Here is a 27,524-nt window from a genome sequence, read left to right as displayed (position 1 = left end):
GAGAAACTACTTTTCACAAAGAGTTGTGAATCTGTGGAATTCACTACCCCAGAGTGCTGGGACAGTGGGTAAATTTAAGGAAGAGTTAGACAGATTTTTAATTGGTAATGGATTTGAAAGGTTATGGGGAGAAGGCAGGAAAATGGGGATAAGGAACATATCAGCCATGATTGAATAGTGGAATGGACTCAGTGGGCCGAATGGCATAATTCTGCTCCTATATCTTATGAACTTATGAAAATGTGTTTTCCCTGTGAATGCCTTTCCAGTTCAAATGTTTTATTAGTTACTAAGGGACCAATCAAACTAGGTTTTCTTAGTTGCAAAAAAAGTAAGTTTCTTAAAATAATAACAGACATAAGTATTGGAAGTGAGAAAACTAGAATCCAAATAAAAGTTAAAAGAATACATGATTAAGTCCTTTGGCTTGTCTACAAGCAATGTTGCAGCTATTTGAGGTGAGTTGGTTTTTTTAAAAATTCTGGAGTCAAATTGAAGCTCAGATACTGCAATTGCTGGGGACTCTTTTCCAGATGACTTTGATGATTTCTCACTGTTTGTAGCTTTGTAGTTCTTAGCCATCCTGTTTGCATATTTGCAGAGAGGTATTCAATTAATTTGCCTCACAGTCATTGTTATAGACCTGGTAATCACAGGTTTTGGACCCTTCATCTCAGAAATTTCATGACCCATTTTGAGCTGTAAGAGACCAAAAGAGTATGGGATTATTTTGACCTCCATATGGGGTTTGAATGTCTGGCAGGTCAGGGGAGCAGTTCTCAATGTTCTAGACAGAATGACAGTGAATTAAAAGTCCTGCACCTTGTACTTTTAATGCCTTCCTTTCAAGAATCCCTGTTTGTGGTAGACCTTGATGCCCCACTAGCTGTGAAATTCTATGCAACATCTCAGAGCAGATCTGCAATGCAATCCATAGACGGACTATTGCTATCTGATCTGCACCGATTTTCTCACCTAAAATGGTCAGTTTTTGGGAAAATTCAGCCCACTTTTTTCCCTGTCGTCCTGGCACAGAATACTTAGTATAGGAATCTACTTTGAAATAAATATGAGAAATTAAGTTTTCAAACTGAGAAGTTGCTGTCCAAATGTTGATTTTTAATATCTATGCTTCTGCACTAGTTCTGTTCTAAGAAGTAGTTGCTACAATGCTTATTGTAATTGTGCAAGTGCTTAATGCTCTTCGAGATATATTGTTACTGGTTGAGGGGAATAAAAAGTATAAGACCAAGATTACCAGTAATCTATGAAAGCTGACTATGCACCTTTGTTGTCTTTCCACTTACTTTGCACTTGCTACTTTCAGTTTGTAGTAAACACATTGCAGCATAAGGAATTTTTTATCTCCATTTTAAGAGTCATCCACCTTAAACTTATTTAATCAATTTTAAGTAAGTAGACTAGCTGTATGAAGATCTTCTTGAATCATTTATTACTTTTGCTGGGATAAGAGCTCCACATCTCTATTAGCTGGATCATAAGATAGCACTTAGAGAAGGAAACTAAAGTTTATTTATTAGTCACAAGTAAGGCTTACATTAACACTACAATGAAGTCACTGTGAAATTCCCCTAGTTGTCACAGTCTGCACCTGTTCAGGTCAATGCACCTAACTAGCATGCCTTTCAGAACGTGGGAGAAAACTGCACAGACGGGGAGAACGTGCAAACTCCACACAGACAGTAACCCAAGCCAGAAATGAACCCTGGTCCCTGATGCTGGGAGGCAGCAGTGCTAACCACTGTGCCACCATGCCGTCCACTATGCAGTGGAGCTTAAATCTTTGTGGATCTATAATGGTAGAAAATGCAGACAGAAAACAAACTAATATTTCATGAACTTTCTACAACCCTCCTTCCATCCCCGATTCCAAAGCAAAACACAAGTTAAAAATATTACATTTTGGCACTCCAATTTATTTTAAACAGTGAATGGCAGATGAATGAGCAAAATGAATTTTATTTACATAACATTATGATGCCACAAGATGAAATACAGTGTTTTATTCTTTCCATTTATCCATTACTTACAATGCAGAGAAATGTGCAGATTGCAAATTTGCCTTTAAAGTTAATAATGAACTTTTCATTTATCAATCCAGCTGTACCAGAAGGTAAGAGATGTCTTAATGAAAAGGGAAAAGAACATGATTGTATTCTCTGAATGCGTGTTGAGAATATTTTATCAGAATGAAGTTAGATGCTGCTACTATAGGTTTAACTATTAATCTCGCTGACAGCAGATTTAGCTGAATGTTATTAAGCAGCTTAGCACCTGAGCTATTGCTTTAATGCATGGATGACAACACAAAGTTGATACTTAGCATTTATTAGGTGATTTTAGAATTACAGTCCCAAACCCATAGATTTGTACAAAGGAACCAAAAAAATTAATAATGTGAAATCTTATTTCAATAAAAAAACATAATTTTTCTAGGTGTAGTTAAAATATATTTTGTTCCATCATGGTTTGTGATGAAATGTTAAGGTGTACATAAGAACATATAAAATAGGAGCAGAAGTAGCCATTCTGCTCCTCAAGCCTGCTCTGTCATTCAATCAGATCATGGCTCAGCTGTTTGTGTTTCAAGTTCCACATTTCCATCTACCCCTGATAAACTTTGATTCCCTTGCCTAACATGAATTTATCTATCTCTGCCTTAAAAATATTCAATGACCCCTTTTCCATTACTTTCTGAGGCACAGTTTCAACTCTGTGTAAACATTCATATTTTGTATTATAAAGGAACTTGTAGAGCCTAGTTTTCAAATTCTTCCATGGCCCTTCCCCACTCTTTCTGTGTAATCTCTTCAACCCCACAACCATTTGAGACATCTGTACTCTCCCAGTTTTAAGCGCTTGTGCTTTCAAATTTTAATTGCTCCTCTGTTGTTGGTCATTCCTTCAGTCGCCAAGGTTCCATATCTCTCTGTCTCTCTGCCACACTGTCTTCCATTAAAACTTTAAAACTTAGCTCTTTGATCAAACTTTTGATCTTCTAACCTAATATCTCCTTATGTTGCTCAGTGTCATGCTTTGTTTTCTGATGCTTCTGTGAAATTCCTTGGGACATTTCATTATGTTGGTGGTGCAAATAAATATCTGTACTGGACCATAAGGAAGAGGAGCGGGGTCCAAAGAAGAAAGTAAATGACTGAATTTATAGTGACAATATATTGGTTCTGTACGTCCCTGTGCATAAATTGATGTACCAGATAATGCAAGGCCTGTCAATTGACATCACTTATAGGCAATTCTGCTGCATTTTCTATGAGGTGTTAGGGACACATTAATATCTATAGCTAATAAAGGACTGACAAGATTGGAAGTTCTTGCTGAATAATAAGAAAAAGCATTTCTGTCTATGAAGGATGTTTTTATTGCATTATTTCTTATTGGAAACACGGCATTAGTTGTACTCAATGTGTAGATTGTGTTGAATATAATTTCATAGATGTGTCTGTAGATCATTCTAATGGAAGTAAAATGTGCTCAAATACATTAAATTTGGTGAAAGACAGAGTTTTGTTATTAGTCTGTCCATCAATCTCTTTGATAAGTGAATAAGTGTGAATTGCTTGCAGCTACAAGTTGAAGCATTTGAAACAGATCACTGATGTTCAAGTAGGAGTCATGTGATTCAGTTCAAATTCAAGCATTCTGTGAATAATTGACCACTTACATATAGTTGTAAGTGCGTGGGAGAAGATCTACCCCTTGGAAGGCATGGAATTTTGTCATAGTCCAGGCTGCTTCCATGTGCTAAATCCCCACAGTGATCCTCATGAACTTTAGGGTAGTGGAATGTCTCATCAGACTCACTATGTTGGGTGCCTGTGAGGTTGTAGATGTAAGGGAGTTCCCACAGCTGTCTGAGCCCCCCCTCTCTTATGGGAGCCCTTACTAGGGGTGGACAGAGGTTCCACTCTTTCAGGCACAACTGATACTGGCAGCACAGCTTGGTACGTGTATTTAGGCCTCAGCCTATTTTGCACCCTCTCTACCTCAGTCTTGCCAGTAAGGTTAACCAGTTCCAGCCTCCAGTTTATTTATAATACTGCTCATGTATTACATTCAAATTTCTGCTACTTTCTATTCATCAGAGAAATGATGAGATGATCTTTAACAGTATTTTTAAAAAATTATTGCGCATTCAGTATACATCATTCTCAATTCACGATCCGATTTTTTACATAGTTTTGGTTTTGAAAGTTATGATAGGGAAGAGATGAAACAATGTAAATAATAATACAATCAAAGACTGAAGTGGAAATGATTAAAAATAATACCTGTACAGCTGAATAAACAATTTAAGGCCTCTCCATGAGCCGATCATAATTGAATAAGAATTTTTGTCAAACGTCCACATTACAGTGGCTTTTAAAGCTCCTCAAATAAACTGCTTAGTTTAGCTAATGATATTTTATTATGTTTTTCAGATAAAATCAGATTTTTGTTTTGATTGGAAAATAGGAGTACTGGAATGGGGGCAGGGGTTTGCATGGAAAATCAGAAAATCAAAATTGAAGGAGAAGGTAGGAGTACCGGCTAGTGGTGAGTCAGATTGTTATCAGAAAATAAAAGGAAGGAACAGAACATGTGAATCCTTGTTGCAGAATGACAATTATACAAGAGAAATTGATAATAGAGCAAACTTAAAGGCTTTGTGTTTGAATGCACAAATTCAGAACAGAATTAATGAGTTAACAGTGCAAATAGAGACAAGGAGGTATGATTTTGTGGTGATTACTGAGACATGGTTACAAGGAGACCAGGAATTGAATATCTAAGGGTAATCAGTATTGCAGAAGGATAGACCAAAGGGAAAAGGAGCTAGTGTAGCTTTGCTAGTTAAGGAAGGGATTGTTGCTATAGTGAGAAATGATATAAGCACTAGCATCAAGACGTGGAATAAATTCAGGTAGAAATAAGAAATAGCAAAGGAAAGAAGTCACTAGTGGGAGTAATCTATAGGTTGAGAAACAGTAGCTTCACAGTGGGACGCAGCATAAATGAAGGCTTGTAAGAAAGGTATGGCAATAATCATATGTGATTTTAATAAGCATGATGGACTGGATTAATCACATTGGCAAGGAAAAGTTCATTGAGTGTATTAGAGATTGTTTCTTGGAGCAATATGTTGTGAAACCAACCAGAGAGCAGGCTATTCTAGATTTGGTGTTGTGTAATGAGCAGAGATTAATTAATGACCTCATAGTTAAGGATTCTCTGGGAAAGAATGATCATGGTATCATAGTATGATAGAATTCAAAATTCAGTTTGAGAGTGAGAAACTGGAATCCCACACTTGCATTTTGAAATTAAACAAAGACAATTATGTAGGCATGAGGACAGACTTGGCCTAGTGGGCTGGGCAGGAAGGCTATAACATAGAATAGTTGATGAGCAATGGCAGTGGTTTAAGGTGATATTCAATTCCTCCTAACTAAGATATATTCCAGAGAGGAAGAAAGATTGTGAGGGGAATCCATAAGGACAAGTCAAGACATTTGGAAAGCCAAAACACAATCCATTAGAATCAGCATGGTTTTACGAAGAGTAAACTTTATTTGACAGATTTGCTTATTCAAAGATGTAACAAGTGAAGTGGATAATAGGGATCCTGTAGATGTAATATATCTGGATTTCAAGAAGGTATTTGATAAAATGCCACACAGAAGGTTAATACACAAGGTAAGATCACACAGGGTTGGGGTAAATTATTAGCTTGAATAGAAGGCTGACTAACTGATAGAAGGCAGGGTCCGAATAAATGGTTCTTTTTCTGATTGGCACGATGCAACTAGTGGAGTGCCACATGGTTCAGTCTTTGGGCCCCAACTATTTATATCAGTATTAATGACTTGGATAGAGGGTTATAAGGTATCAAAGCTACATTTGCAGATGATGCTAAAATAGGTGGGATAGTAAATTGCAATGAGGAAATAAGATATTTACAAATGGGATGTAAATAGGTTAAATTGGGGCAAAGTGTAGCAGATGGAGCTTATCACGGATAAGTGTGAGGTTGTCCATTTTGGTTGGAAAAATGGAAAGGCAATTTATTATCCAAATGGAGAGGACTTCAGGGTGCAGAGGGACCTGGGTGTCCTGTTGCATGTGTCGCAGAAAACTGGTATTCGAGTACAGCATGCAAGAAGGAAAGCAATTGAAATTTGGCATTTATAACTAAAGGAATAGAATACAAAAGCAAGGAAGTGTTGCTGTAACTATGCAAGGCATTGGTGAGACCTCATTTGGAGTACTGTGTACAGTTTTGGTCTCCTTATTTGAGGAAGAATGTAGTGAATTTGATGCAGATCAGAGGAGGTTCACTAGATTGATTCCAAAGATGAGGGGTTTGTCTTATGAAAAGAGATTGAGCAGTTTAGGCCTATAATCTCCAGAGCTTAGAAGAATGAGAGGAGATCCAACTAGTTATATAAGATGATAGAAGGTAGATGTAGAGCAGATGCTTCCTATTGTGAAGCAATTTAGAATAAGAGGTCATAGTTTTAGGATAAGGGGTAACATATTTAAATCAGAAATCAGGAGAAACTACTTCTCTCAAAAAGTGGAGAGTCAGTGAAATTCATATCCCAGACTACAATGGATGCTGGGACACTGACTAAATTTAAGAAGGAGAAAGATAGATTTTCCGTTAACAATAGATTGAAAGGTTATGGAGAACGGGCAGGAAAGTGGAGTTGAGGCAGAGACAAGATCAGCCATGATTGTATTGAATGACTGAGCAGGCTCAAGGGGCTCAATTGCCTACTCCTGCGTCTAGTTCTTATGTTCTTATGTAACGTGTCTACCATGACTGACTGTGACATAAGAAGTATATCTGTCCAGTTGAATTCTGGTCAGCATCTTCAAGGGAGACATTTATCACATCTTAATGATCTATATCCCATTAATAGCCTGCAAAATTAGTAGAGGAAACTGGTGATACAGTTTTGTCACAGCAATATCATAGCAATGGAATCAGGAATTTCCAACTAAAAATTGAGAGAATTGGTGAGTTGATAAAAATATGTCATTTTTAACATTGTGATTTCCAGATTTTCTGATCATTCCTTCATCCCACACAAATATCTTTAATAAATAACATTAAACATTAATTTTTTTATTTTAAATTTTAAGCTTTTAAATTAAATTTCTAAGCTATACAGGTTGAATGTTCCTTTTGAGTCACTTTCCATTGAATGAGCATCGAAGGATTTTTGGCTGCCAGTGTGATTGGCTCTGAATTTAGTTAATTCCTAGGGATTGGCTCGATTAAAGTATACATGATGAATTCTGTGCATTTTTATTGCCACGTTTAGGGTGAACAAAGGCTGTAACTTCCACAGGCCAAATCATCAAAATCTGGCAGAATGACCAAGATTCCAGCTGTAACAACAGGTTATTCTCAAGGTTGTGGCAGAAAAGTAGTCGCTGATTTGAGGGGGGGGGGGTGATTTTTTTTAAGAGAGCTTGTAGGGTTTACCTTTGGTAGTGAATTTAACTCCAAAAGAACTGGTGCGTTACAGTTGGGTGAAATGTCAAAATTTTTAACATTATAAACCTGACTCCAACATGACCATTTCTAGTATGTTCCGGAAATTGTGAATACGTGTGTCTGTTTCTGATTTTTTTTTAAGTATTCACATTTTATTTTTCCCTTTTGGTCTGTCCTTATTTCTGTTACTCCTTTTCCTTTTTTGTGGTCTCTGCAAACTTGTGCTCATTGCATTACATTCTAAATCCTCATCCCTAGTACATAAAATAGGATTTCCTCACATCATCTCTGGCTCTTTTGTCACTTGCTTAAATTCGGGCCTCAGGTCATTATCCTTTCAGCCATTGGAAGCAGTGTTCCTTTGATTTGCTCCTTATTTTCCATAGGCCCCTAATGCACCCATCCTGCCAGTTGAACCTCCTCCCTCACACTGCACTTTCCCAACACACACACACACACACACACACACACACACACAGTAAGCACAGTGTGGAAGAATATCTGCACAATTTTCTGGCCTATCTGCTCACTGCTGGTCAGGTCAGGAAAAGTTCTGCCTCACACCTCTATTTATAAAACTCAGGATTCTTCCATGCTTTAGTTCTGAAAGAACTAGTTTTCATTTTGAACTGTTGTGCCAGGTTTCCCTCTCCCTTGTTCTCTGCTATTGACTCTTGACATGATATAATTTCATAAGTATGAGTCATCATCCAGTGGTTTATCAAAATGGTCAGTACTGATGAGTATCCAGTGGAATATTCAACCACAAGATTATACTGGAGCCAAGACTAATCCTCTAACCAAAAATTCATTAACATGTTTTCCAGCAGGAATTTCTACACAAGTCAGAATCCTGCTAGATTATTCTTTTACTAGCCTTCGGTATTTGCAACACCTTTATCATCTCCTTAGCCACAATCAGCTAATTCAACTCAGAAACAGCATTGAAAGCTTAGAACATCCTTGATACTCAATCCTCAGCATTACCCATTCCCTTGACCAGTTGAGGGCTGAGGACTTGCTTTTAAATTAGAAGAAAAAGCGTTATTAACAAAAAGAGTTGGGTTTACAGACAATTCAGCCGAGATTCTCCCAAAATAATTCTAAGTCTGAATTCGCGTGAAAATGGGAGTAACTCCTGCCAGTTTTTTCAGCATGATTTTCTGAGTGAATCTCTGACACTCTGTGCATCACAGAGTGCCCTAGCAGAATTCCCTCTGAAAAATGCCCCCCGAGATGCCGGCAGCATAGCGCTGAGCGGGCCACTGTGCATGAGCTGATCTGTCACTGTGGAGATTGGCGCATGTGCAGTGGCCCCGTATTGCCAGCCTTGCAATCACTGGCCAACCTGATCGCAGGTCTTCTCTGCAACACCCCCATTGTTGCCCTTGTCGTTCCCCCCTCCCTCACATCCCAGTCACAGGCGGTCGGCCCTGATGTCGTTTCCCCGCACCCCTGCCCGGCCATCCCCAACCTCCCCGCCCCTCACCCAGCCAGCTCCAATCTCCTGATCCCCCCCAACAGTCCCAAACCCCCTGCCCAGCAGCCCCGACCCCCGCAACCAGATGGCCAGCTCCGATCACCTCTTCCCTCCCTCTACCTATGATCCTAGTGCACAGTGGCAGTGGGACCCCATCACACCCACGGATCAGCCCCATAATTGGCCCCGCCTCCAATAGGTCCCACTCCCTCTGGCCCCACCTCCATCTCCGATGCGTGGTGGGCAGTACCAAGGTATCCCTCAGGCAGTGTCAGTTTGCCCGTTGGGCAGTGCCAGGGATCAGGGCACTGACCAAGGGGCAGTTCCCTTACCCCTGACCTCCTGGGGGAGCCTCAGTGGCCCTTCCATTCCAGCAGGGTCAGTTCCCCAATAGTGGACAGCAGTTGTAAACCCTGCTGGAGTGAAGCACTACTGCCGGGGGTGGGGGTTGCGGGGGGTGGCAGTGGTTGGGGGGGATGCTAGCGGGCCTGGAAACTTCGGTCCCAGGTCTGCTAATGACATGGAAATGCACACTTCCATATTGTAATCAGCTCCACTAATTTCAGGCATAGAGCTGATTACGTCAGAAATCTTTGGCTGGGAGACTTGCAGAGGCCCAGTGGGGAACCCATAATACGACCTTTACTGATTCCCCTGGCCCACTGCACTGTCTGGGAGAATCGCCCCCTTCATGAATACACTGCTTATGTTGAGAAAAACCACTTTGAGTAGACTACACAGAATCACTATGTTATTGGCAGGATTGCTATGTATAATATTCATAGCTAAAATAAAGTAATGCAGAGCAGTTAAGATCAAGTTAAATCAAAATATTTTTCTCACTAAATCTTAGATCACACACAAAATTCTGCAGAAATCCGAGATTTCTTTTCCTCAACACCAATTTTTACTGTTTATTTTATACATAACCAGCTTTTCTTTCACGTTGTAGGCCCTGTATACTGTTTCAGGTAAACTCAGTGGCATTGATGCCAAGTTTATTGAGTTAAGCTGTGAGTCCATCTGTTTGGGTGTATTTTGGCTGACAATGAAGAAGGTACTTCTGGCATTGCCTGATTAAAACCACTGTGGCTATAATCCAGCATCCTTCTCGTCAATGGTCTTCCTGTGGAGTACCTCCTGTGTAAAGGAGTTTTGAGCCACCTGTCTTGTCAGTCTGTGAGATAGAGTTGCTAATAAAATCGTTACTAGAAAGCCTGTTTGCTGCCAAAAGAACTCACCATGGTTCCCTTTAGCAACATTTAGGAGTAAAACCTGGCTCTTAGAATTGTAATGCTGTAAACAAATGCTCTAGAGCGCTCTGATCCACAATTGTGATGATAAGACTTATGATTTGGATTGACTAAACACGATTAAATGAATTTTTTAAAATCTGTAGGTAGTTATCTGTCCTAGAAACTGAAAAGATTTTGCTTATAACCATAAATACATATTTTCCATTAGGAAATCGTTCTCATGCATAATGATAAAATGATTATGGTATAATTGTCTTTTACACATTAAGAATGTTAGGTGATGGAGGTGTTCATGGATATTAGGACATGTGGCAGGCCTCCAGCATTCTCCTTTAGAACACCATATTGGTGGTGTAGTCAAACAGGCCATCTAAAATGGCGTTTTGTAAAGTACTCTGGGACAATTGGACAAGAAACTAAACCGACAGGCTGCAGTTTAAAGACAGACAAACAGGCTGCAACCCTGATGAGTGAATACACAGGATATGGGCCATCTCCAGGATGAAACAGACTTTCTGGTCACACTGGGTTGTGTGCCAGATGTAAGGGCACCGTGAATCCTTTTTTAGGAGGAAGGTATGTGACCTATGTGCCTACAACACCTACAGGCATGGCCGTTAGGGACAGACGCAGAGATCGGTGTGGTAGCACCTGATTGGACTCTTATCGATCAGGGTGATCAAGTCCTGATCGATTGATTGGCAATGGCCAAAAAAGGGGCGTGAAACCAAACGGGGTATAAAGGGTGCTGCACAACCAGGAATCTCTCTCTCTCTCTGACCCCACGAATAAGCTACAACGACAGAGAGCCACCACACCTGAGAAGGAAGGAAAGAAAGAAGATCAGAGCCAGAGTGCCACACCAGACCAAAGGGCCAGACTACGCAGTCAACTACCAAGACCAGTGCAGAGATAAAGGCCAATATCTGTTTGGGTACTTGTCAGTCACACAAAGTTAAGTCAAGGTCTTGTATTGTACTTGAATTCTAGTATTTTCTGTAAGATAACTTATTGTTGGTTGGGTGGGTGATTATTGATTGTGTAGGTTTAAACAAATATTGTTTGTACTAATTAAGACGCCTACTCAAAGTTATTTGTCCACCGTATAAGGGTTAAAACAGACTGATTTTACAACAGTGGCATATAGAAGACAACATCACAGTTATCGGAACAAGTTCGAGACATACAGCTGGCAATTGCTAAGTTGCTCCATGACAGAGGGAAAGCACTTTCCCATGATCCCTTTACACACACCCTTACAATACTAACTCTTGGGTTGCACTTAGAAGCACTGGAAGAGGAAATTAAAAGGAATGGATTAAGAAGAAAATGGTTGGCTTATGTTCATTTTGGATTTATTAGTATGAATAGAGAATATAATATGATTTTGTGCTTTGTAATTTATGAAGGTTAGGATAATTTAATGCTAGTTCACTTATTCAGTGGCATAGCAGAAATGAGATTGCACCTGTTGCTGTGTTCTGATGGATGCTGGATGGAAAAATTGGTCCTTTAAAAGTGAGGGGAGAAGGAGTTAGGTGAAGGAGATATGGTTAATTATGTTAAACGTGTAATAACATAGCATTTTCAATATGGAAATAGGATAGCCTAAACGATCAGCATTGGTGTTTGTTCTCCATGTGAGCAGTGATCCGAAAATCCCGTATACCCATTAGGTTCACATGTTCTGAAATTCCATTTTCCCATCTACCTATCCACTCTATTAAAGGTTCTCATGGTCATTGCTTCAGTCACTGTCTCCACTTACGTTTGCACAGCCATTTAAATCACTGAAACTTAGATCTGTCACCTTCTCAAAAACTCTATGATGTTTGTCAAGCAGTTTTCCTTTTCGAAATCTGTATTGGCTGATTTGAATTATTTTCTTGTATACATTTAATACGTTTATCTTCAACTAAATACTGCAACGTTTTCTCTATCACTTATGTTATGTAGACCTATCTGCTTTGTTAAAAATGGGTACTACATTGGTCAATAGCCAATCCACAGACACATATCTGTTTTTAACAAAACTCTGGACTATAATTTGTGGAGCCCCCACAATTTCTTCCCCCAAAAGCTGTACTTACTATCTCCCACCCACAGCCTCACTATTTCACTCAAAATCTTTTGTGCACCTCAACAGGTCCTGGCACTTTGTATTTGTTAATCCTAATTAACTTTTATGTCAATTACATTCTTTAAAAGTATCTCTTATTTCACTTTAGAGCTGATTTAATTCTTCCCAAAATGCTTCTCTTTTGTATGCATTGAAGTGAAGCACTTGTTAACTTGCACATTTCATCTCACTGTGCTCTCGAAGGTAACATTTGTGATCTTTGATAATTCCCTTTTTACAACAATTTGTGTCAAATATTTTATTATTTTAATTTTTTTGAGATTCTCACCTCATACCATCTGCTTGCTTTCTTATTTAAATTCATTCCTTTATTTATATTATCTCTTCTAATGTTTATCACACCTAAAGGCCCCAATTTTGCTTTGTTTCTAACTTCTTTGTTTACCTGTGACATTCTGAAATTTGGAGACCTGCTGGAGACCAGATGACCTGTGATGGGAAGACCAAATGAGTGTGCTGGGTTGTGGTTGCTGTGTTTTGGAACATGGTCATTGTGATTCTCTCCTCTGTGTCCCTGTGCCCCTGACACCCTGATGCTGCTTCCTTAGAAAAGTCCAAAATCAAGTATTTTTATATGGTGAGGCTTTGCAGGGAACAGCAGGTCACATACTGTACTGTCCTTTCTAAGGCCCCAGTAGTCCTCTCAGTGATTACTTTGATAGAGGCAAGGATCACTCTCCATGTGTGCAGGTGTGTGTGTTGTCAGTCACATGCTATCCATTGGCATGATCTTTTTTGAAGGGGTTAGAGAGGGCCAGATTTCGAAAGGTTTATGCATTGTGACGATTTGCAGCATTGTTTGCTTTAATCTGCAAGATCCTTTACATGTTGTGAAGCCCTTCCTGATGGATAGTTGAATGTGAGGTATCTTGGAAAGCTTAACAGATGAAACTGCTGCACCTTAGACTTTGGGATGTCCCAACAGCCCCGTAAAATTGATACTACCTTGCTATAAACCAAAGCCGTGAATTCCCCAGCTATCTTGATGAATGGCTGCCTAAACTGCAGCCTGACAGATATTACATTGAGTTCCCCATCTCCTCCCTGCCACAGTTGCTGAAAATGATCCAGTGTCATAAACATCAAGTGTGGCCATCAATTCCATAACCTCTGGGAGAACAGTGTATGCAGAAGAGCATGGCTGCTGGTCTTGTCGTTGATAAGGAAAGCACACTTTTTAATATACTTCTACTTAGTAAAGACCTTACAGGATCTGGTATTTATATGTTCCATGGGTGAGTAATCTCAAGCACTGTGTATCCCCGTTAAGTACTGATCCATTTTCCTTCATGCTATGCTGCTGTCTCTTCTAGCATGATAGTTTCATTAAATGGTAAGCCCAGAAATACTGTCATTCCAGCTTCTAAGAAGACTTGACTGTTGTGTGTAGCGGGGAGAGGGGTAAAATTTTCTAGTGGCCTGAGGCCCCTAGAAATGTTGAGAAGCAAATCCAAATCTAGGGGCTAAGTCACTAACATGCGAAACCCAAAGTGAATCTTGCTTGAGTGTATATAAATCCATTATAAGCAGAGCAAGTCTGGAGCCATTCAAGTAACCCAATCTGGGGAAATGGGTTTGTGATAAAAATAAGCTGATTTACATCCCTTTGCTGAGATTTGGAAACTGACTGGAGGAGCAGCTCCACAAATACCCCCACCTTCAATGATGGAGCAGCCCAGCAGACCAGTGCAAAAGATAAGGCTGAAGTATTCGTAGCAATCTTCGGCCAGAAGTGCCGAGTGGATGATCCATCTCGGCTCCCTCCAGTGGTCCCCAGTATCTCAGATGCCAGGCTCCAGAAATTTCGATTCACTCCATAGGATATCAAGAAACGGTTGAATGTTCTAAATACTGCAAAGACAATGGGCCCTGATAACGTTCCAGTAATAGTACTGAAGACTTGTGCTCCAGAACTTGCCAATCCCCTAGCCAAGCTCCTCCAGTTAGGTTACAACATTGGCATCTACCAAACAATGTGGAAAATTGCCCAGGTATGTCCTGTACACAAAAAGCAGGACAAATCCAACCCGGCCAATTACTGCCCAGTCTACTCTCGATCATCAGTAAAGTGTTGGAAGGGGTCTTCAACAATGCTATTAAGCAGCACCTGCTCAACAATAACCTGCTCAGTGATACCCAGTTTGGGTTTCACCAAGATCATTCAGCTCCTGACCTTAATACAACCTTGATTCAAACATGGACAAAAGAGCTGAATTCCAGAAGTAAGGTGAGGATGACAATCCTTGACATCAAGGCTCCATTCGACTGAGTGTGGCATCAAGGAGCCCTAGGAAAGTGGAATCAATGGGTATCAGGGGACAAACTCTCCGCTGGTTGGAGTCATACCTGGTACATAGGAAGATGGTTGTGGTTGTGGAGGGTTAGTCATCTCAACTCCACCGCATCTCTGCATGAGTTCCTCAGGGGAGTGTCCTAGGCCCAACAATCTTCAGCTGCTTCATTAATGACCTTCTATCCATGATAAGGTCAGAAATCAGGATGTTCACCGATGATTGCACCATCTGCAACTCGTCAGATACTGAAGCAGTCTGTGTTCAAATGTAACAAGATCTGGACAATATCCAGGCTTGGGCTGACAGGTGGCAAATAACATTCACGTCACACAAATGCCAGGAACGTAACATGAACGTCACACCAATAAGAGACAGGCTAACCACCGCCCCTTAACATTCAGTGGTGTAATCATCACTGAATCCCGCACTGCCAACATCCTTGAGGCTACCACTGACCAGAAACTCAACTGGATTCACCACATAAACACAGTGGCTACAAGAGCAGGTCAAAGCTAGGAATACTGTGGGAATAACTCACCTCCTGACTCCCCAGAGTCTATCCAACATCTACAAGGCACAAGTCAGGAGTGTGATGGAATACTCCCCACTTACCTGGATGGGTGCAGCTCCAACAACACTCAAGAGGCTTTCCACCATCCAGGACAAATCAGCCTGCTTGATTGGTACTACATTTACAAGCATTCAATCCCTCCACCACCAACACTCATACAGCAACAGAGTGTATTATCTACAAGATGCACTGCAGCAATTCATCAAAAATCCTTATTCAGCACCTTCCAAACCCATGACCACTTCCATCTAGAAGGACAAGAGCAGCAGATAAATGGGAACACACCACCTGCAAGATCCCGCCCAAGCCACTCACCATCCTGACTTGGAAATACATTGCTGTTCCTTTGCAGTCACTGGATCAAGATCCTGGAATTCCCTCCACAACGGCTTTGTGGGTCAACCCACAGAACATGGACTGCAGCAATTCAAGAAGAAGCTCACCACCACCTTCTCAAGAGCAATTAGAGATGGGTAATAAATGCTGGCCAGCCAGCGATGCCCATGTTCCACGAATGAATAAAAAAAACTTGATTCTGGGCAACTCGGATTCTCAGGGCTTGGGACACCCTGCAACTAAATGGAAGTTGAAGCTAAAAGATCCAGCAGGTGAGTGTTGTTATAGCACAGCTTGTGGGCCAGAAGGAGCAGAAATTCTTCCCCTGGCACTTCAAGCAAAGTCTCTGTTGTGATAGGCTGACCGTAATCCCTCTAGTTCTCTCCCGATGTCCCACTCCTGCTAAATACTGATTCAATTTCCCTCTCATCACTGTCAACTGTGCCATCTCACATTGTATCCTCTCTCTCTGGATTTTCCTTCCTTGGATGTAGTCTTCTACAGCTGGCTTTTCCACAAGCCAACCCCTGGGTGGGAAACTGTTAAAAAAAAATTAGATCTTGTTGTTAAGTTCAGCAGGACCTCCACTTTCCTGGGTTTCCCCCCTGCAAACATGCTCCCCTGATCCCTCCCACATTCCTGTAAATATCAAGACCATGGTGTCCAATAATTTCTGCCAATGAAGCTTCTTTACATTGAACATACCAAGTTATAATGAAACTCTATCAACTGAAATTATAGAACAATGTTCATAAAGTCTACACTGTCTAATTTGCCAAGTTGAGTCAAATGTAGATTTAGATGATGGGCACATCTGTAGCTGGATAAGGCTGATGTCCAAAAATGATCCCTGATGGAACATTTGTAAAAATGTTTTTTATTATCAACATTAAGCTGTGGGTAATAGCAAGGGGTCAAAAATGCAGCTGCTGTCTGGAGTGCATTTGTAGCTCCTTTAGGATTCATTACACAGCAAAAAATTCCTGAAGCGAACAGCATATATTAAATTCATAAACTACTGGAAGAGACCTCTGCACTACTGTAGATTTATGGGCAAACCTGCAAGTTATTATCTGTTAACTGTGTATTAGACTAAAGCAGCAGAGAAAGGATTTTTCGAAATGGTATGTTATGGAACAGTCCTGCTGGAGGTGAATGTGATGTGATCCATGTCACCCTTCTCTTACCAGAAAAATACAGTGCCTTCGTTATTCTTGTTCCAAGCTAAAAATGCCAGAATATTTTTTAACTAAAAAGAGGCAAAAGTTATAATACATTATTTTGTGCCAATAGTCCAAAAAGAGTTATTTGAATTCAAGTAGCTGGTTGTGCATGCCAGCAGTCATAGTCAGGATCATGACTCAGCAGTTGTGTAAAACTAAGTGAGGGGCCCATCAGCTTCAGCTAGTGTGGTGTGGGGAGGTCATCCCTTTTAACATGCTTGAAATCTGGAAATGGCAGAAGAAGCAGAACATCCTACCAAGCTCACAAGGAAATGGCTCAAAAGGCAGACACTAGAAAAGTGTGTGACACCTTGGGCACAAGTTAGACCAGCCATGACCCTTGTAAGGCAAAAATGTGGCCAGTCAACTGTGAAGAGTGTGGGCCTCATAAACTACAGTTAGTTATGGAAAGTCATAGTTGAAGAATACGAGATAAAGAAGAGGTTGGACCCATGCAACTGATTCTGTTACAGATAGTGACAGGGCAGGAGAAGCTCTGGCCCAACAAAATAACCAACATATATCCACTCACTCAGCCTGTCCGAATCACACTGAAGTATCTCTGCATCATCCTCACAGTTCACCCTGCAACCCAACATTGTATCATTTGCAAGTTTAGAAATAATACCTTTTGTTCCTTCATCCAAATCATTAATATATAATGTGAACGGTTAGCACAGATCTCTGCGGTACCCCACTAGTCAGTGCCTGCCAATGGGAAAAATCTTGCAAATCTTCCTGTCTGCTCACCAGTTTTCTATCCATTTCAAGACACTACTTACAATCTAATGTACTTTTAAGTTTACATGGTAATCTGCTATGTGAAACCTTGTCAAAAGCCTTCTGAAAGTCTAAATAAACCTTATCCATCAGTTCTCCCTGGTCAATTCTAGTAGTTACATTCTCAAAGAATTCTAGTAAGTTTGTCAAGCATGATTGCCCTTTTCATAAGCCCATGCTGACTTTGTTTGATTATATCACTGCTTTTTATACGCTATGCTAAGAAATCCTTGGTAATAGACTCTGACAACTTCTCTACGACCAACATTAGGCTCGCTGGGCCATAGTTCCTTGTTTTCTTCCTATCTCTTTTTTTCAAAAGTGGGCTTTACATTTGCTACCCTCCAATCTGTAGAAACTATTTCAGAGTCCAAGGAATTTTGGAAGATGACCACCAACGGATCTACTATTTCTGGGCCCACTTCCTTAAGTACTCTGGGATGAAGATTATAAAGTGCTGGAGATTTATCTACCTTGAATCCCATTAATTTCCCCAAAACTATTTCTCCACTAATACTGATTTCCTTTAGCTCCTCACCAAAACTTGTGTTCCTTAAAACTTCTGGTATATTATGCTTCTGTCTTCACAAAGGAAGATGTGAAAAGTACAAATTTAGGTCCTCAGCCATTTCTGTGTTCCTTGTTGGGAATTCCCCTGTTTTTGACGATAAGGGGCCAACATTCGTTTTTGTCAATCTTTTTCTTTTTACATACCTATAGAAACCTTTATAGTGAGATTTTATGTTCCCATCCATCTTACTTTCATACTCTTTTTCCCCTTCTTAATCAATCTCTTGGTCCACCTTTGCTGAATTTTAAACTGTACCCAATCCTCAGGTCTATTTCTTTTTCCTTGTATGCTTCTTCTTTGAATCTAATACTATCTCTAATTTCCCTTGTAGGCCATCTTGCAGTTTCCTTTCCATTCTTGCGCTAAATAGGAATAAGTAACTTCTATTTCTTCCTTGAATGTCTACCATTGCCTGTCCACTGTCTTTCCTTTCAGTAATGCCTCCCAGTCCATCATAGCCAACTATGCCTCATACTATCATAGTTACCTTAATTGAGAATCAACCATCTCATTATCCATCTTGATAAAGAATTCGATCACATTATGGTCACTCATCCACAAGGGTTCTCTCACAATAGATTGCTAACTAATCTTTTCTCATTGCACATATGTATCCCGGCATAGACATAAATTCAGACCATTATCTTCTTGTGGGAAAAACTAAGTTGAAACTGAAAATACCGAAAAGGAAAAAGGTGTGTGACCATTTTGACAGTTTCCTCCAGGTACTCCATTTTCCTCCCACAGCCCAAAGATATGTGGACTAGGTTGATTGGCCATGCTCAATTGCCCCTCAGTGTCAGGGAGATTAGCAGGGTAAATACATGGAGTTATAGGGATAGAGCCTGGGTGGGATTATTGTTGATGGAGGCTCACTGGACCAAATGGCCTCTTTCTGCACTGTAGGAATTCTATGTTTCTATGATACTATCTAGAAATAAACAAGAATATTTACAAATGCTTCATAGACTATGAAAAAATGTTTGAATGTTTTTATCCCAAAAGCTTTACGGTATGTTCTGAAATGTGACATTAGGAGTAAAGATGTAAGATTTATCCAGGGCCTATACTGTGACCAAAAAATGAGAGGGACATGTTTAAACATATTTAAATATGTTGAATATGTTTCATGTGAAGAAACGGCTCTGACTATCACCAAAATTATTCAATCTGTACACACAACAAACATTCAGAGAATTAGATGTACTTCCAGAGGTATAAATTGGAAGCAAGAACGTAACAAACTTGTGGAATGTTGACAACAAACACTGCTTGCAAAATCAGAATTGGCCCTACAAAATATCATAAATCAAGTAAAATCTGAAAGTTTAGAATGCAGATTGAGTATGAACACCAAAAAATCCAACTAAGGGGCGGCACAGTGGCTCAGTAGTTAGCACTGCTGCATCACAGCGCCAAGGGCCTGGGTTCAGTTCCTGGCTTGGGTCACTGTCTGTGCGGAGTCTGCACCTTCTCCCGGTGCCTGCGTGGGTTTCCTCTGGGTGCTCCAGTTTTCTCCCACAGTCCAAAGATGTGCAAGTTAAGTGGATGGGCCATGCTAAATTGCCACAGTGTCAGGGGGACTAACTAGGATAAATACTTCGGGTTATGGGGATAGGGCCTGGGTGGGATTGTGGTCGGTGTGGACTCAATGAGTCAAATGGCTGCCTTCTGCACAGTGGGGTTCTATGATTTTATGAAATGGTAGAAGGAATATGTTAAAAGAAAATAAAGGTTGAAGTGATGGTGTCACACTGGAACAAATCTGCACTGAAGTGCTGCTTTAGGCTGCATTAGGTGCTTAGTTGGAGTTTGGTGACTCAGGGACTTTGGTGAAGAGAAAAGGAGTTGCTGCATTCATTTTCTACCTTCCATTGTTAAGAATAGTGATGGCCTTGTTCAGTAGGACTGGTATTTCCACTATCCTTAATACACCCTAAACTTGAAGAAGTAAAAGTAAAAGGAGTAATTTAAGAGTACATCATGGCAGGTCAACTCAGCCATGTGGAAGGCTCCTCCTGTGTGATGTGCAAAGTCAGGGACACTCCTGGTGTCCAGGGTGACCATGTGTGCAGGAAGTATTCCAGTGACAGCTACTGGAAATCTGCATTTCAGAGATGGAGCTGGAGAATCAACAAAATTGAACTCTTTGTGGATAGCATGTAAAGTGAGGAGGTCACACCACAAGTAAAGAGTTCACATGCAGGAAGGAAATGATTGACCGCTAGACTCAGTAAAAGTGCCAGCCAGGCTCTGCAGATATCCCTTGTGTCCATCTCTCTCTCTCTTACAGATGTTCCATTTTGAATACTGCTGGAGGAGATGGTTTCTCAGGGGAATGCAGCAACAGCCAAACCTGTGGCACCATGACTTGTTCAGTTGCACGGTAGGGAGAGAAAAAAGTATGGGAGAGCAATTGTGAGGGTAAGGAGAACAGATAGATGTTTCTGAGGCTGTAGATGTAACTCCAAGATGGTGTGTTGCTGCCCAGTGCCGGGGTCCAGGATATTACTGAGTGACTGCAGGACACTCTGAAGGGGGAGAGTGAACAGCCAGATGTTATAGTCCATATCAGTACCAAGGACATGGATAATAAGAGGGATTAGGTCCTGAAAGCATGGTATAGGGAGCTAGGAAATAAACTGAAAAGCAGGAGCTCAAAGTTTGTAATCTCAGGATTACTCCCATTACTGTGAACTATCTGTAGGTCTTAAAACAGTAGTATAGTAAGGTGGGAGGTGGCAGTAAGCAAGAAATTAGAGATGCATGTAACAAAGGTGCAAGTAGTCATTGGTTTACATCTAGATGGGACAAATCAAATTAGCAACAATATTATGGTGGAAGAATTCCTGGAGTGTATATAAATTTTATTTTTAGACCAGTATGTGGGGAAACCAACTAGAGAACAAAAGATCCTAGATTTGTCATTGTGCAGTAAGAAGAGGTTAATTAATAGTCTTGTGTAACGAGGCTGTTTTGGAAACAGTGACCATAAAATGATAGAAAGTAAGGCGTTAAAATATTCACCAGCCAACTCAGCAATATTCTTACTGTTTAAACCTAAAAATGCAGCTGCACTACAATAATAAGCTGACCTTCAAGTGACATTTTGTATGTTGTTTTCCAAATATGTTTATGTCAAGTTTCACATGGAAGTTGTTTGCACCACACTGTGTTGGGCAGGGGCGGTGGGGGGCGGGGTGTGTGGTGGGGGAGTTATATGATTTCATGTGTTGGACTTCACCTTGTTGGACCGGGATGGTGAATGGTGCCCAGGACCACTCTAGCTCCAGATCTGCCATCATTACCAGGATCCCCGATGAGCAGAAGGCCATGGGATTCGTTGCTTGTTTTCTTGTATTTCTTTCATATTATTTACTCTTTTTCAATAAACAATATTTCTAACCTGTCTCTTACTTAATATTCTCCTGGACCATTAAAATAACAAAACAGAACAGTAGTCCGATTCAAAACTAGGGTCCTAAAACTAAACAAAGGAAATTACGGAAGTGTGAGGCGTGAGTTGGCGAAGAGAGATTGGAGAATGTTATTAAAAGGGCAATGGCTAATATCTGAGGAACGAATGCATGCATTGCAACAGTTATACAATCCTTTCTGGTGCAGAAACGCAACAGAAGAAGTGGCCCAACCATGACGAGCAGAAGAAATTAAGGATCACTGAATATATTTAAGAAGGAAATAGATTTCTAGATTCTAAAGACATCAAGGGGTGTGGGAAAACCCAAGAGTATGGCCTTCAGATAGAGAATCAACCATGATCATATTGGATGGTGGAGCAGGCTCGATGCAATTCTACGTTTCTATAAATTTGCCTATTTAGGAAAAATTGTAACAGAAAATGGCAAAAATTATAGGAAGATATAACAGAAGTAATCTTGCAAAAATGAAGGATATGTTAAAGACAAGAAAGCGCAAACTTATAACAAGGAAAAAAACTCTTAAGATTCTAAACTCCATACAATTTCCAGGATGCCTCAGAACCTAGACAATAAATAAAGATCTGTGGAATAAAATAGACACCTTAGAAATGTGAGTGCTAAGATGAATGCTAAAAAATTCAAATACAGACAAATAAAGAGGTGCTTAAAATTGCACGAGCAAAAAAGAACTCTAAAAAGTGACATGAAAATCTCAATTTTTCTGGCATCAGAAATATCAGAGCTGAAATATTACTAAAATCACTTCTAGAGAGCAATGTTGGGGACAGTAGAAAGAGGGTTCAACATATTCATAGTCGGATGATGTATATCACAAAGTGGTTAAAGACAAGCTACAGTGGATGTTTGAGGGCAGTGCAGGACAGATGAGTGTGGCACACCATGACAGCAGATCTCCTGGCAGGAGTAGCTACAATCAGAGCAGCATTAAGTAATAGAACATAGAAAAACTACACTGATCATATCTCGACCGACCAGGCTTACCTATAATCCTCAATCCTACTAAGTCCCATGTACTCATCCAGAAGTCTCTTAAAAGACCCGATTGAATCTGCCACCACCACTGCCAGCAGCCAATTCCACACTCCCACCAATGTTTTGGCTCCTTGCTCTTAAAGCAAGATTATTTACCCAGGTTATAATTCATAAAATCAAAACATTTAAAGATTTAATATGTTAATCATAATGTTTATATAAATCATCCTGACAAACCATTAATTGCTTTCTTCTTTGCTCATCTGCTATGTGCTGGTCCATCTTATGAAGTGACTGGAGTTGCAATGGGACTGGTAGATGGTACCATATTTTACCTTTTATCCTTTTATTTTTCCTTTTGACACATTCTGCTGTTATGTTACCAGCCATAGGCTAATATCAAAGAAAAATACTGAAAACTATTCTTTCATGGAATAAAAATGGCTGTGCAAACATTTACTAGATCAGAAACAATTTAGGACTTTGATGAAGATTTGCTTATGTTGGAAATTCTGTCCACAATGTAACAGGTTGGCGCAATTGCAGAAAGGACTTTGAATGAATTAGAGAATCTTGCCATCTGTTTTTTTTTCAAACTGTGGGAGTTGCAATGGATTTTGGATACTTTTTTTTACACCAAACAATGTATGGAATATATATGGCAACAGTTGAATTTTGAAATAATTCGTAAGTATTAGTCATTGCAGTGTAATCCTATTTGTACGTTTCTTAGTCAGCTGCTCAGCATGGCTAGAACACCCGACTACAGAAGAAAGATTTCTGTTATTTCCATGACAAAATGGCAAAACCATTTCAAGGTACAAATCCTCTTTTTTAACCAATTCTAAGTGTTATTATTTATATAAAAGAACAAGAATGCCAGGTTGTTTTATGCCGTAAAACTTTAGAATGTTTTAGATGTCATTGAAGTGTCTTATTTATTATCCGGTATCATTGTTAATTGTTGAAAATAGAGGAGGTTGAGGGAAAGGTGCCTGTTTTTTCAGGTCTGCATGAATAATGTGTCTTATTGTGAATGGCAGCTGTAGCACCAAAATCCATTACAGCTTCACCATATGTGCTTGTAGATTAAATGATTCAAGGCCTTCCATGAAGCTGAAGCAGATTAACTATTTAAGTGAAAAACTCTCGGTGCAGCTTTCAAAATATTGTTGTCTTCATTCTTATATAGATATAAAAGAATAATTTTATGAGTTTCTGACGCTAAGTCCAAAGATATAGAATTAGTAAAATGAGTAAACCACTTTATTTAATTATCATGTTCCTGCATTAAAGAAGCATTTTTAACTTTATTATAATTCTCCCTTTATTATTGAAATCCCACTTAAATACTCCAAAAGTTACAGTTACTGAGGATTATTTAGTACAGGTGCTTTTCATTGCGTTGGCTTCTTGGATAGTTGCTATTTGCATAATAGACTAAACCCCCCCCCATACAGCCATATGTAACTGATCTGCAAATTGTATTGTTCGATGGTTGATTGGCAGTTTTACAACAACATTAATTGAAAACTCAAGGTCCAGAGTTACCTAAAAACTCACACTGTAGTAAATTCTCTGAATCTGCAAATAATTGCTAGAACTAGTGCTTGCAATGAATAGGAATGTGGATCGAATAGACTTTTGTGGGTCTTGTACTCGAACAATGACTGCTCCTGTTTTTTAACCTACCTCCTTGCAATGTTTCAGAAAATTTGATATGTTTTGTATTTTATCTGTAACTAATTCTAATTAGTTGCCATGGGGAAAATGTGCTTGATAGAAAAGAAGACTGATGGCACTGTACCAGCATATCTGTTGTTGTTGGGATTTTGACCTTTGGTTTTGGGATTAATCCTTTAATTGCAAGAGAGGTATTAAAGATATGACTGTATAAGGAACATTTTTTAACAAAACAACAACTTGCATCTGTGAAGTAAATCATTTGCAATATAGTTATTGGACATTTTTGGTACAGATTTTTAAGGTAAGCAGGACCTGCAATTTCATGAGTAGTTTAGCCTGCTGAATAGTGACTGTTAATGTAACCTGAATACAGGAGCCAACTAAACAGTGCTTCTTTGTCAGAATTTTTTGTGCTGCATTAGGAATGACTTGTATAATGAAAGAAAGGTGAGTGAATATTAAGACCTTTCCATGTCAGATTTCCTTAATCCTGCAAAAGATGTACATAGTGTTCCTTTGTATTATTTGGAATATTTTTGTGTTACATTTGTTGGCATTTTGTTAATGTTAGAAGACTTGCCTGGCATTATTTTATGATTTCTGTATCAATATGAATATCTGTAACTGTTATTGCTGATCAGTGTTCCCTGAAAAATACTTCTATTTTGTCAGCCGGCTTTTTTTTTAACACATAATAGTTAACATTTTCTTTAAGGGGCTGCAGCCCGATAAGGTACCTCAAGGTACCAGCAGGGCTACTGTGTGGAATGGAGGGAATATTATTGCTGGATGATAATCTAATTTTTTTGGAAGGGAGTTCCCATCTAAATTGGAATGTTTCTTGAAAGAGTAGCACTTTCAGTCGAAGCAGCACAATAATGTCCATTCCACAATATACTTCAAATAAGTTGTTTGATCAGTAATAATTACCTTGATTTTTTTCAATCCTTTCTATTTTAGAGATCCTAACCATTTGAATACATAAACATAGAGGGGTCCTATGTTTAAGAAGGTTAAAGGTAATTCTATGAAGCTGCTTCCTTTGGCTTGGCAGTCCAGAAAAAGGCATTAGACCTTAAAACTAGAGATAGACTACTCATGTGGGAAGTCAGAGAAGACTTTACACATAGGCCATGAAATGCAGGAGCTGCCTCCACAAAAATACAAAAAAATGTTGCAGCCACATAATTGAAAATTTCAAACCTATTGCAGATGCTGGAAATCTGAAAACAAAAAATACAGGAAATATTCAGCACGCCAGGTAATTCCTGTGGAGAGAGAGAGAGATGGACCTGAAGCATTAAATCTGTTTCTCTATCCACAGATGTTGCCTACCCTACTGAGTATTTTCAGCATTTTTGTATTTTTATTAGGCAAGGGCTGCAGAACTAAGGCACGTAGAAAGAGTGAAGAAGCAGATTAGTTATGATCTAATTGAAAGGCAAAACATGCTCTAAATAGCCTACTCCTGTACCTATGTTCCTTAAACTGTTGGTGTACAATACACTGTTGCAGAATATGAATTTCCAAACATAATTCCACACACAGTGTGTTCCAAGATTTCAGTATTTTCTAGGTATTTTTCCACAAAGAAGGTGGAAATCATTGTAAGTTTACCGCAGGGCTTTTTCATGACTTTCTAGCAGCTGCTCAAAAATTGATTTGTTGAAGGCCAACAAATAGATTGTTCTTTATATCAGGAACTGCTGTTTGGAGAGTGAACAAAAGGAGAGAGAAAATAAATGGGCAAGTATCAAAAATTCGTTGACTGTTAAATTTTGAGCACAATAGGTTTTCAGCGATCAATCATTCATTACAAGAATTAGGGCATTTTAAACTGAAACATAACGTTCAGTTCCACTGAGACTGGCTATAAAATGTTGGAATTGATTATCATGATTTCCATTTAGTATCAGCACTTCAACACATGTACTCATACTTAATGTCAAGAATAATACAGATTTTAGGTTTCTGTATGGATGAATTGCAAACTAGTTTGAAAGCTTGATATTTTTATGAAAGGACACAATCTCTAAAATCAATAGAAAGAAGCAACTGAGAAGCTAAACAGCATACACTAGAGTAATAGATATTTTAATGAACTTTTTCCTCAAGTTTAATACGTTTTGATAAACAAATCGTGTTGTCTATATATGGCAATGTTAAACAGATAAGTTCAAATTATCTTACAACCAATAACTACTACTCCTTTAGTACTTAACAGCAGTTGGAGATGTTTGTCTGTTTCATTTTCAATGCATGTATTGTTGTTTGTCAATTTGAAGTTGCAAAATAACTGAAAAATATCAATAATTTGGTCTGTCTTTTGGACACTGGGTGCCATTTAAGGTCCTGAGGTCCTGGTTTCTGAGGTTTGCTCACATACTCCTGGGGTGAACACCTACTGAAAACATTTAGAGTAGACAGATTATGACATCAATCAGCATTCAGTACTGATTTGCTACTGAGGCCATTTTGGAATTCAGTACTCCAGCCCTCTCTTAATCATGCATGGCTAAACAACATCAGCAGCAGAAAGGACTCCACAGTTGTGCTATTTGAAGGAACCATCAACTACATACAGGTTATTCGTTGATTGATTTCTACTGGCCATTGCTACAATTCTACAACTGTTTGATGCTTTCTATCTGTTTTTTAGTTATACGCATCTACAGGGAGTGCTGTGACAGGTGTTGAAAGGCATGTTTCTGCATAACACAGTTGCTCCCAGACATAGGTGCATTGGTATGCATGGTGCATGGAATACATAATCATTTGAAGAATGAGCAGTGATCACAAGGGGGGACAAGCTATTGTCAGCTGCTGCATCTATAACTGCACTCCAAGAAGATGGCAGGGACCACATTGTCAGTGACTATGAAGCTGACCATGCCAATAAACATTGATGTGTTTGGCTCTTTCCAACCTGAGCAGGCAAAATTTGCAACATATCAACGTTTACCATTTACTGCTGCTTAAGAAAAGTCACTAAGACTCTCTTTCATTATAAGCTAACCACGTTACTGCCAGGGAGAAGTAGAATGAGTGAGCACATGGCTTTGCCATGTGTACCCCTCCAGTTATTTTCTTTTGCTTTTGTCGTACTGTCTGTTTGGTTGATGGGGCTGTTATAGTTGAACAGCTGGCAGTGTGCAAGCTGTGCAGTGTGTCTGTGAGGCTCCCAGCATTGCAGAGTGAGTGAGGGTGCAATGCAACATGAATTGCGGAT

General features: G+C 39.5%; 1 protein-coding gene across 3 annotated transcripts in view; it reads left to right on the top strand.

Moving 5' to 3' along the window:
* Window positions 1-27,524, top strand: part of kalrna (kalirin RhoGEF kinase a) — a 754,589-nt gene that overhangs the window by 97,636 nt on the left and 629,429 nt on the right. The gene's annotated exons all lie outside the window — the stretch shown is intronic.

This window comes from Carcharhinus amblyrhynchos, chromosome 11 (genome assembly GCF_965287045.1).
Source record: "Carcharhinus amblyrhynchos chromosome 11, sCarAmb.v2.hapA, whole genome shotgun sequence".
Classification (NCBI taxonomy): domain Eukaryota; kingdom Metazoa; phylum Chordata; class Chondrichthyes; order Carcharhiniformes; family Carcharhinidae; genus Carcharhinus; species Carcharhinus amblyrhynchos.
This window is presented reverse-complemented; position numbering and strand designations above follow the sequence as displayed.